This window comes from Protopterus annectens, chromosome 11.part0 (genome assembly GCF_019279795.1).
Source record: "Protopterus annectens isolate FY-2018-M chromosome 11.part0, PAN1.0, whole genome shotgun sequence".
Classification (NCBI taxonomy): domain Eukaryota; kingdom Metazoa; phylum Chordata; order Ceratodontiformes; family Protopteridae; genus Protopterus; species Protopterus annectens.
Genome location: NC_056745.1, coordinates 947,581,743 through 947,594,311, shown reverse-complemented (window position 1 = coordinate 947,594,311; position 12,569 = coordinate 947,581,743). Strand labels below are relative to the sequence as shown.

Below are 12,569 nucleotides of genomic sequence, written 5' to 3'. Positions count from 1 at the left end.
AAATCTAGAGAACAAATGCATCTTTAGGAAACTTTTATATTTTTTGTCTCATTGAATTATAAAAATATTGTTTAAGTGTTTGCATTGACTTGTCAAACATTTTCATTAATAACACTTATACTATATTTTAAATGCATGCTGCTGTACTCTATCATTGTTTTGTTTAATAGGTAAGACTAACAGTCAGAACCTGATCTGCAGTGGCAGGCTTGCATGTTCTGCAGCATGCATGACATTAACCTTTGCCCGTTAATGTTTAGTCTGCTAGTTTCTGGATGCTGACTTTATCTAAAAATGTATTTTTGTGTGAAGGAACGCATCTCTGTTTACAAGGTACTTCTGTGTTGGCAACATGGCATAACAAATTGCAATCTCTAACCAGAAAATTAAGTTTCAGGACTTGAAAATGTTTCATCTTTGCTCTCAAAATTCCTGAAACTGCAATCAATATCATGATGCAGGCATAACATTTAAAAGTTTTTCTTTTACTCGTTTACTAGTCAGGTAAACCCACAATGCAACAGTGTTTTTAGGGATTGTCTGAAAACATTGTCAGATTAAGGTAGCTGTTCAGAGGCATGCACTTTACAAATGGAGACTGGGGGAATCAAACCCAGAACTACAGGATAAAGTGTGTTAGCAGCTATTTGTCTTATTTCCTTAAAACCAAATATATGCATACTATAAATCAGATTGGCTATGTTTGTAGCACCAAATTATAGAAATGCTAAATGATGTAAATAGAAGCAAATTCTGGTGCTGAGTTTAGTGCACATCACTAGCTACGCATATGACAATTTAGGCTAGAGCTCTTCTCCTGTGTTTTCAGTCTTTTTCTTGGCTTGTCTGCACTCAGCATTTCAAGTGCCAACAGTTCTATAGGGAGCCAAGCTGGGTGGTGAAGCAAAAAACAGGAATAATTATGGTGTTGAAGATGAATACAGTCTATACCATGTATTGCACCCAAAACAACCAAATTGGTAATAGAGGGAATAAACTCAACTGATAATGCTTCCATTTCATTTTTTGGACATATCTTGCAAAGAAAAACATCATTAGCAAAATGCACCATGCTTGATAAGGTTGAAGGTCATTGTAAAACAGGAACACCAGCAATGCAGTGGGTTGATACAATAACTACAGCAGTCGATGCCTTTTTATCAGTGTTTAGTTTTCTGACTGAGGACAACACAATTCAGGATAATTATCCAAAGGACACCATAAGTGGACATCATGTCTGACAGTTAAGGCAAAGGATTAAGGCTATGAGCTGTTAACATGTTGTTCTGTGTAATCTAGGGATTGATTCCCTCAGCCACCATTTTTCTGCTCTGCCTCTGATCAAGTCACTTAACCATATACTGCTTTGGGGTAAATGGAAAATTGGGCTTGTCTCCTGGAGTGTTTGCCTAGTAAATACCTATGAACCTATCAACTTGACAGCAATTGACAACAACAGATGTGTCTACATTCATGGGACAGATTTGGATTTGTCAGCTATGACTTGTAATACTTAAAACAAACAAGCACCAGTGATAGATTTACATCCCAAAGACTATGTGATAAGCTTCTCATCTTTGTAAACAAAGCCGTCCCTCAGTCTCTTCAAAAAGAATTTGCATAACTGGATAGGGGACTGTAAACTCACTCCTGGGGTACTGCCCATGTCTCTTATGGACAGAGGCAGTCTTCAAAATGACTCAGGACCCCAAAACTCAAAGACCCACTACCCTGGTACCACCCTGACCTTTATCTGGGGAAATGAGATATAATACTGTCATACCTTGGGTGTTATTGGCTAGGGTTGTAAAGGCTCTTGTGCCATTAGCCTAGTAGAAGAGGAAGGTAATGGAAAAAATAAATAAAGAAAAAGAATCCTGGGAACAAAACTTTGGACAATGTCATCATTTTTCAGAGGATTTTTTTTTGTAAATAGATGAGAAAATACAAGAGCAAAAAAATATTTTAAGAGGTGGTTGTTTGTATGGTAATTTGTAATAGCAACTAATGATAAATGTTTTCCAGTGAGACCCCTAGATATCTTTTAAGACTGATTATTGAATTACCAGGAAATGTCATACTAACAATATTTGTAGTTACAGAACTCATTTATAAGAGTAATGCTAGATTTACAATGGGCAAACTGACTGTTCGATCTGTATGCATGTTTTGCGACATTAATATGCTTATGTTGTACAATTAACAAATAAATAATAAAAATATTTAGAATGTTGGGCTCTGTCATGTGGAAAACATAACTTACAATAGACTGTTTTTATATATAAAGTCAATAAAGATGTTCTCATTTATCTTGCTCCTGTGTCATTGGTGGTAGGGTAGTTGAGTTCATTCATCAACAATGTTGCTCTGCCAGCTCCGTGTCATACAGGGATCAACTCCTGACTATGAGTCTTCAGTCCGGGGTTTGATTCATAGTGTGGGAGCTGGAAGAGCGGTCAGGAGAATGAAAAGGGTGACAATGCTACACTTACTGGATACTAAGGGTGCAATACTCCATGCTAGAATCTCTGAAAGAGACTCAAGATCACATGGATGTGTTTGCTTGTAGGGTGGGCAAAGCTTTCTGAGGGGTTTTGTCACTTATGGAAGTAGGTGACACACCCTTAATATGGCCCTTTGCACGCCAAACACTTGGACGTCAATGGGTATGCACACTGGGTATGTGCATAATAGAAATGCCCTGATAGCTGCCTAAATGATGATTGTATTATGACACATTCTCACTTGATTAGAGAATGATTATGTAGAGCTACAGTTAAACCCAATAATAATTAGTACAGGTAATCTAAGATCAATAACACCCTATTAAATATATGGTAGTGTGGTCTAAGTGCAGATAATCTAAAGCATTTATGAGTTATGACAACCATAACTTATCTCAGATATGAACTGATTTTTAAATTAATTTGACACATGCTCTCCATCTGTTTTTGTGTCTGCAGTTATGGTATGCATAACAGTCTTCAGATGACCCTATATTTTGACATTTATGCCAAGATTCATTTGTAATACAGATAATGATGCTGTCAATATTGTTTAGCAAGAAATCTGAACATAAGACACTAAATTTATTTCACAGATGTTTAGTATTATAAAGAAATATATTATCAGCTCTTGCATTAATTATGTTACATCTACTGATAAATGTTGAATGGACAGAATGTATAGAACAAATCTTTTAAGAACACTCCATCAAATGTTAATTCCAAAATGAGAAAAATTAAGGGGTTGCAATTTCATTAACAGAAATTATAGTTCTTTCAGTCAAGTTTCCACCTTACTTATTCCCTGCTCTTCTTAGATGATCACTGTATAAACAAGAAACAAGTGTCAGAAATTTGAAAAATGAACAAAATATATTGATTTTGTAGAACTACAACCTTTTAGGGCTGATGATATAAAATCTCAATTCAGTGAAGTGGCAATGCAAGTTACACAGGTGTGACAGTAAGCAGAACTAAGCTTTTCTCGGTAATGATGCATGAGATGAGAAAAATAATGTAAATGGCCATACATTGTGAAAAATTGTGAACATATGGTACAGACTCTCAAATTAGTTAGTACAAGTTCTGTACCTCAGTAGTAAAATAGTGTTTTTTTTAGGTGTTAAAGCAAACAGAGCCCCTCAATGGTAAATACATAACATATATATTAATAGTTCTTGCTTCCAGAAAATTAAGACAGCTATTCTGAAATGTTACTGACTTCTTTAACTACTTGCAAATTTGGAGTAAAATACACAATAACTGTTGCAGTCATTTGACACAGTAAAAATTTAATATGTAAGCTGCACAACCATGTTTGTAGCAAAGAAAACTGTCATTTGCATACAGCTGTCTTTACAGGTATTACACAGACCTCATAATAGCCAACTGGTGACATTCACAACACAGTCAGACCACTACATACACACCCTGGACAGGCCCTCAACATCATGCAGTGCAGCCCTTTCCACTTAATGTTACTACCTATATACACCTCTGTGATATGTGAGTAGTGTTAGTAGGTGATGGGCCTTCAAGCAGCACACACTGCACCCATGGACACATAATTGCTGTTCACCTGTATAGCACAGTGGCAACTCCTACAGAACATACTTCTCAATTTTTCGCCTGGATGAACTTTAGGGGTCTGGGGTGCAGGTTTCAAACCTGTAGCTGTGTAGCGACAGAGTGGTTCAATTCCACCGTTCGAGCGTACTCTTTTTAAAAATGAATCATAAAAACATGCTTTCATATTTTGAACCATTAAAGCAAAAAGTAGGTTTGTTGCACTTCATCTTTGCAGCATTCTTTGACAGATTAGTATTTACTCTCTTTGAACCATTTGAAAGGTGCAGCAAGTTGATATGTATCTTATGCTACAATTTATTCTTTGCATTTCTACTGTATGTGCTATTTATTCATCTTATGCTTTGGCCAACTCTCATTCCATTTCTGTTTTGCAGTGGTTCTGGATATTCAGATTCAGATCTTTGAGCATGGGTTTCAGTCTTGTATAACTCTATCAAGAAAAATTTTAAAAGAGAAAAGGGGCACAGGAAAACACAGGGGCACAGGAAAATAATTTTCTTGGGTGGCGAAGAGGCGAAAGCCAGGGTACCTTTTTGACTAGGCTTGTATAGGACCTAGGGTTGATAGTCTAGTATCTACCTATGAACTGTGCAGAGTGTCATTGAATGTCTGCATGTGTGGCTCATATTTCTGGCCTGTTCATCATAAATCCTGTGTTTGTCTGTCATATTACTGGGACGATATGAGGATTAGTGTCACTAATTAATGACATATTTTGAGTTTCACACTTTAAAACCTGCAGTACTTTTATGGTACAACAGAATTGGTTACACTAACAATCTTCTAAGCTTACAGTGGATATAATAAGTGTAGACACCCATGTTAACATGCCAGGTTTGTCTGATATATAACATGAGACTACAGAAATCATGTGATAACATTTCCCACCTTTAATGTGACCTATAACCTGTGCAATCCAATTGAAGAACAAACACATTGGTTAGGGCTAACATATAGAAGTTGAAATGCGTACACAAGGCTGGTTGCATGACTGTGTACACCCTTAAACTAATAGTTTGTTAAAGTACCTTTTGTATTTCATAACAGCAGTCAGTCCTCTTGGGAAGGTGTGTATTAGCATTGCACATCTCGACTTAGCAATATCTGTACACTCTGCCTTGCAGAAACCCTCCAACTCTGTCAGATTGCGAGGGCATCTCTTCTGCACAGGCCTCTTCAGGGCACGCCACAGATTTTCTATTGGATGTATGTGTGGACTGTGGCTGGGCCATTCCAAAACGTTAATTGTCTTCTGGTGAAGACATTCGTTTATGGATTTTGATGTATGGTATGGATCATTGGTGTGTGGAAAGGTGTAATCCTCTCCATCCACATTTTTCTAGCAGACACATGATGATTTTGAGCCAAAAGGGACTGGTATTTTGAACTGTTCCTAATCCCCTCCACCTTGGCTAAAAGCCCACTTCCAGCTTATGAACAGCAACCCCAAAGCAGGACACTGCCATCACCATGCTTCTCCATGGGGGTGGTGTTCTTTTGGTGATGCAGAGTGTTGTTATTGTGCCAAACAAACCTTTCGGTATTGTGGCCAAAAAGTGCAACCTTGGTCTCATTACACCATAACATATTTCCCTACATGATTTTGGGAGACCTGATGTATTTTTCTTGAGAAATTCACCAGACCAGGATGTTGTTCTGTGTGTCAGAAGGCTTCCATCTTCTAAACCTACCCCATAGGGCAGACATGTGGTGAATATGGGAGATTGTTGTCACATGTAGTGTACAACCAGTACTTGCCAGAGATTCCTGCAATTCCTGTAGTGTTGCTGTAGGATTCCTGGCAGCCTCCCTGATCAGTATGGGTCTTGTCTTTTCCACACATTTGGAGGGATGTCCAGTTCTTTGCAATGACACTGTTGCCCCATATTTCCACCACCATTTGATGACTGTCTTCACTGTGTTCCATGGTATATGAAATGCTCTGGAAATGTGTGTGTACCCTTCTCTGGGCTGATACCTTTCACAAATGAGATCCTTTTGCTGCTTCATGAGCTGTATGTGAACTATGGCTGTTGCTGTAGCAGGCAACTGAGTGCATTTAGGATAATCCTGGTAGGACAGCTGACTGTTATTTGCTGTTAATCAAAGAGTTTCTGTAATTGATGGCAAGGGGTGTGTACCCAAGAACACGTAACGCTGTAATAATACTGAAAGCTGCTTCAACACAGTATTAGCTTCAGCTTGTGCACACGTATACATCTAGCTTCTTGTAAGTTTTTTGTGTACCATAATTGTTTGTTTTACAATTGAATTGTACAGGTTCTAGGTGAAATGAAAGGTTGGAAGGGATCAGAAATGTTTTATTGTGCTCTCAGTTTTGTATATCACAAATACCTGGCATTCTAACAGGTGTGTGTACACCATTTATATGCACCGTATAACACTAATTTATAAAATATGTCCCTATTTTTGGGCCTTCGTCTTCCCATTTTGTCTGTCTTTGCCCAGATTTCTTGCAATGACAGGTTGTGAGGTATGCTACAGATATGTGACATCTCCTGTAAATAGCCCCCTGTGATGACCACTGTGATACAGTGCAGTTAATCCCACCACAAGTGAACATGCACATATTGTAAAATGGCTGAGAGTAACAGTTGTGTGCATGGTCACATGCATGACCTTAACATGCCTGGGGTACTGGTGAGCCACAACAACAAAATCCCATACTCACCGGCTTCAGGCTGCTATCCCACATCCAGACCAGAGGGACCTATGTAGTTGTGGGGGAGAGGTATTGTCAGCAGACTCCCATTTGGCATTGGTACAAGATGAATGATATGTTTCTGCACAGGTACAGTACAAGCTATGATAGTACACAATTTGCTGTCCCTCACCATAGATGTGCACTTGTGTGCATTACTAAACCCCACTTACAAATGCAGTTTGAACTGACATATGCATCTAGATACTCTATAGAAGACAGCATGACTGCTACATGATTAAATTGATGTGCAATGTGACCTTACCTGGACGCTCCTTGGCTGTTGACTGGGTGTCACCCACCTCCACGACTTGTGTTTCATGTGTTGGCTGTTGTGTTGGGGCTGCCCCAAGGTTGGCAAGGAACACCTCTGTTGCTGTAAATGGGGCCTGTGTGGCTGAACCCCCACCTGTAGCAGTACGGTCCCTGGCCAATACAGCAGCCCTTTGCTGGGCATGATGTATCAGGTCAGTTGCCCGATGCCTGACCTGATCGTATGTGCAGCCATGGTGGTCTAAGGTTTTAACTCTATGGACAAGGTCATCCAACAGTGCAGTCCGCTTCTGCAGATTTTGTCAGCTATGGCTGAACAGCACTGCATGGTGTGGGATTATTGCATCAGTGATATCTGCATTCTCATTTGCAGTATATGCCGGCTGAGGCTGCGTGCCACCTGGAAGACATAAACAGGGAAACAGATCACAGGACCTCAGACATTGCCCAGAGTTATTTACAGAGCCAGCACATCAATATTGCCTATCATTAGCCACCACTTACAACCACATTATACCCCTGTCATCTATCAGCACAGTATGAACCTGTGTTGCACTCCTGGTCTTAATGTGTCATGTTCCCCCGGTGAGGGCCAGTACATTGCATAAACCACCATTCATTATTCACATTTGTGTAGAGGGATGACAGTGGCTGCCTTTCTTGCAGATGGGATGTCAACGGTGCTCAGGCTTTGCTTGCATACAGTGTGTAATGGAGCTGGAAGCATATGCCTGAGTTCATGTAGGATGCAGACAGGAATGTTATCAGGTCCCATGGAGACTTGCTTTTGTTGACTTTGATGAGGCAGTATGCACCTGCTCCATGATGATGAGGGGACGGGTGCAGGTGCTGTACATATCCACCTATACTGATGGTGAGCCAGAGGGTGATGTTTGCCCTAACCCTGTCTGCAGCAGGTTGGCTATAGCTATGGTGTGTGTATGTGGTGTGGTTGACCACCATTACAGGGTGTGTTGTGTTGTTGCCTCTGAGATTGCAGACATATGTGGAGACTGCCTTGTGATTTCCCTTGGTGGATGTGTCCAATTTGTCCTTGTAGTTAGCCTTACAGTAATCCATTTGTGACCTTATATGCTTGTTCAGACAAAGGTTGACTTACTGCCAAGTTGGTGCCTGCTCCTACTTTGCCCTGTACAGCCAATATAGCGACCGATTATGTGGTTTGTTTATTGCTGCTGTCCAGCAAAGGGGATTACTCTACTTTGGTGGAGACAGGTTTAATAAGTAAGGTATTGCTGAGTCCATACAGCTATGTAGGTGGTCATACAGCTGTTTGTAGTAGGCATGGACACAAGGTCATAATGCAGTTGGACACCTCTCCAATTTCAACCTGATAATCATGCTTATTTTAGTATCCATGTCTGTGTCAGGGCAATGCAACAACCAGTAGCTATAGAAATCTAGCTCTGTTGGATGCACAGAAACTAAGATTACACATGTGTACATCATGTACAGCTTATTTACCTGACGTTTTGCATCCCATGTCTGTTGTTATGAGGCAGCCAGGTACACCTACTCATACATACATGCACACAGGTAATACCAGATATACATTTCTGTTCTTTGTCAGTATGGCACACTGTATTTATACTCTTGCTGCTCAGTCATTCCTGTCAACCTGCTACAGCAGGATATCTGGAGGATGCCACACATACATGGGGGGCGATGGGCCAATATTAGTGACACTTTCTTAATATTGCTGTAACACACTTAAGTCATTTGATAGCACAGCAGCCTTTGCATTCACAGACATACCCTGGAGGATGTCTGATGTTCATATGGCAGGAAGAGAGGAGAAAGGCTAGGAGTGTGGTAGTGAGGCTAGGAACTTTTAATGTTGGCAGTATGATTGGTATGGGGACAGAGCTAGCTGATATGATGTACAGAAGGAAGGTTGATATATTGTGTGTGCAAGAGACCAGATGGAAGGGGGGTAAGGCTAGTTGTATCAGAGTTGGGTCCAAATTGTTCTATCATGGTGTGAATGGGAGGAGAAATGGTGTAGGGGTTATCCTAAAGGAACAGTATGCCAAGAGTGTTTTTGGAGGTGAAAAGACTGTTGGATAGAGTGATGTTTATGAAGCTGGAAATTGATGGTGTAATGATGACTTTTGTTAGTGTATATGCTCCTCAAGTTGTGGGTGCGATGGATGAGACAGAAAAACTTTGGAGTGAGTTGGATGAAGTGGTGATGACTGTACCCAAGGGTGAGAGAGTGGTGATTGGAGCAGATTTCAATGGGTATGTTGGTGAAGGGAACAGAGGAGATGCGGAAGTGATGGGTAGGTATGGTATTAAGCAAAGGAATGCAGAAGGTGAGATGGTGGTGGAGTTTACAAAAAGAATGGACATGGTTGTGGTGAATATGTATTTTAACAAGACTGAAGGGCATAGGTTGACATACAAGAGTGGAGGAAGATGTACACAGGTGGATTATATCCTATGCAGGAGGGCCAGTTTGAAGATGATTGGAGACTGTGAAGTGGTGACAAGGGAAAGTGTAGCATGGAATGTTGGTCTGTGGGATGACATTGGTGATCAAGAAGAGGAAGAGAGGTGTGAGAGCAGCAACAAGGATCAAATGGTAGAAAGTGAAAAGGGGTGATTGTGAGGTTGAGTTCAGGAAAGAGTTAAGACAGGCAGTGGGTGGCAGTAACTACAGCAGAGCTAGTAAGGGAGATGACTAGAAAGGTGCTTGGTGTGACATCTGAACAGAGGAAGGAGGACAAGGAGACCTGGTGGTGGAATGAGGAAGTACAGGGGAGTATACAGAGAAAGAGGTTGATGAAGAAGTGGGATTGTCAGAGAGAGATGAAGAAAGTAGACAGGAGTATAAGGAGATGAGGTGCATGACAGAGAGATAGGTGGCAAAGGCTAAGGATGAGCCGTATGAAGGGTTGTATGAAAGGTTGGACAAAAAGTATAGAGAAAAGGAGAAAAGGACCTGTACCGATTTTCAAGACAGAGGGACAGAGCTAGGAAGGATGTGCAGCAGATAAGGGTGATAAACGATAATGAGGGAAACATACAAGCAAGGAGAGTGTGTTGGTCAGATGGAAAGAGTACATTGAGGGGGTGTTGAATGAAGAGAATGAGAGAGCGAGAGATTGGATGATGTGGGTATAGTGAATCCGAAAGTGCAATGGATTAGCAAGGAGGAAGTAAGGATAGCTATGAAGAAGATTAAGAATGGAAAGGCTGTTGGTCCAGGTGACATACCTGTGGAAGCATGGAGGTGTTTAGGAGTAATGGCAGTTGTGTTCTTAACCAGATTGTTTAATGAAATCTTGGAAAGTGAGAGGATATGTGAGGAGTGGAGAAAAAGTGCTTGGGTACCAATTATAAGAATAAGGGTGAAGTGCAGAGCTGTAGTAACTACAGAGTGATAACACTGTTTAGTCACAGCATGAAGTTATGGGAAAGAGTAGTGGAAGCTAGGTTAAGAAGGGAGGTGAGGATTAGTCATCAGCAGTATGGTTTCATGCCAGGAAAGAGCACTACAGATGCGATATTTGCTCTGAGAGTGTTGATGGAGTAGTACAGAGAAGGTCAGAAAGAGTTGCGCTGTGTCTTTGTGGACTTAGAGAAAGCATATGACAGGGTGCCTAGAGAGGAGTTGTGGTACTGTATGAGGAAGTCAGGAGTGGTGGAGGAATCTGTAAGAGTGCTAGAGAATATGTACAAGGGTAGTGTGACAGTGGTGAGTTTTGCGGTGGGAGTGACAATTGTATTTAAGGTGGAGGTGGGATTACATCAGGGATCAGCTCTAAGCCTTTTCTTATTTGCAGTGGTGATGGACAAGTTGACAGACAAGATCAGACAGGAGTCCCTGTTGACTGTGATGTTTGCAGACGACATTGTGATCTGTAGTGAGAGTAGGGAACAGGTTGAGAGTCCCTGGAGAGGTGCAGATATACTCTAGAGAGGGGAGGAATGAAGGTCAGCAGGACTAAAACAGAATATATGTGTGTGAATGGGAAGGAGGATAGAAGAATGGTGAGGATGCAGGGAGTAGAGTTTGCAAAGGTGGATGAGTTTAAATACTTGGGATCAGCAGTTCAGAGTAATGCCGAGTGTGGGGGAGAGGTGAAGAAGAGAGTACAGGCAGGATGGGGAGGATAGAGAAGAGTGTCAGGAGTGATTTGTGACAGACAAGTGCCATTAAGAATGAGAGGGAAAGTTTACAAGAGGGTAGTGAGACCAGTTATGTTATATGGGTTGGAGACAGTGGCATTGACAAAAAGGCAGGAGTCAGAGCTGGATGTGGCAGAGTTAAAGATGTTAAGATTTGCACTGGGTGTGGTGAGGGAGGACAGGGTTAGGAATATGTACGTTAGACAGTCGGCCCAGGATGGATGGTTTGGAGACAATGCCAGAGAGTAGTGTGATTATGTTGGTTTAGACGTGTTGAGGAGGGATGCTGAGTATATTGGGAAAAGGATGGTAAGGATGAAGCTGACATGTAAGAGAAAAAGAGAAAGGCCTAAAATAAGGTTATGGATGTGGTGATAGAGGACATGCAGGTGGTTGGTGTGACAGAGGAAGATGCAGACAGGAAGAAATGGAGACAGATAATCTGCTGTGGAGACTCCTAATGGGAACAGTTAAAAGAATGAGAAGAAAATGTTGTAATGTCAGTCTTCACAGGTTACCAAAGATTTGCCAGACATAACACAACTCTATAGGTAAATGACTACAAATATGAGGCACATGTATGGCATAACACTGGACAGTTGAATGGTATGAGCTCAGAATATCACATGCAGTTCAACACACACATCTGCTACAGTAGTTTACAATGCAAATACCCTGTATAGGTCTCTCACATTTTTGAGACAAACATGTATATCATAGTTGTATTCATAATTAACATATGGATATCTACAACATCCCAGTAGCTAGCCTAGCAGTGTCACAGTCAGTACTGTTCAACACACACTCCAGTAGTAGTCATATGTGAGCCATCCTTTCCTGGGGTGACTCAGGGGCCTGAGCTGTGATGTATGTCACTGCTGAAGAAGTCTGTACAATGTACTGACGAAAAGCGCTTTATTAAATTGTTTGTTACCGGCTGATACTTGTGCTTGATTTCACTTGCCTTAGCCATCTACTTCTGGATGTGTTATGTATGTCACTGCAGACAGACCCAGACGCTATGGCCATAGGTTCTGATTAGCAACATATCAGTACAGCAAGTCTTGTTGAGACATATTTTTTGAACTTCCTATTTCACATTATTACATACCATGTACTGCATTCCATTACATGCTTACTTTTTTCCCCCAGTATAGTTGGTTTGATTCGAATATGTGTTGTTTAGTTTGTCTGTCTGTCTGTCTGCCTTTCTCTCTCTCTTTCTCTCTGAGATGTAGGGCATACATCTGTTTTGCATAGGCAGCAGCTTGCATTTTGTAGGTAATGCTTATGAGCAGCTGATGGCCTGTGCACCAATTGGTATA

General features: G+C 41.0%; 1 non-coding gene across 1 annotated transcript; it reads left to right on the top strand.

The window, feature by feature from the left end:
- Nucleotides 1-4,131: 4,131 nt before the first annotated feature.
- Nucleotides 4,132-4,218, top strand: TRNASTOP-UCA. The gene has a single exon. It is a non-coding gene; the product is annotated as a tRNA-Sec (tRNA).
- Nucleotides 4,219-12,569: the final 8,351 nt, after the last annotated feature.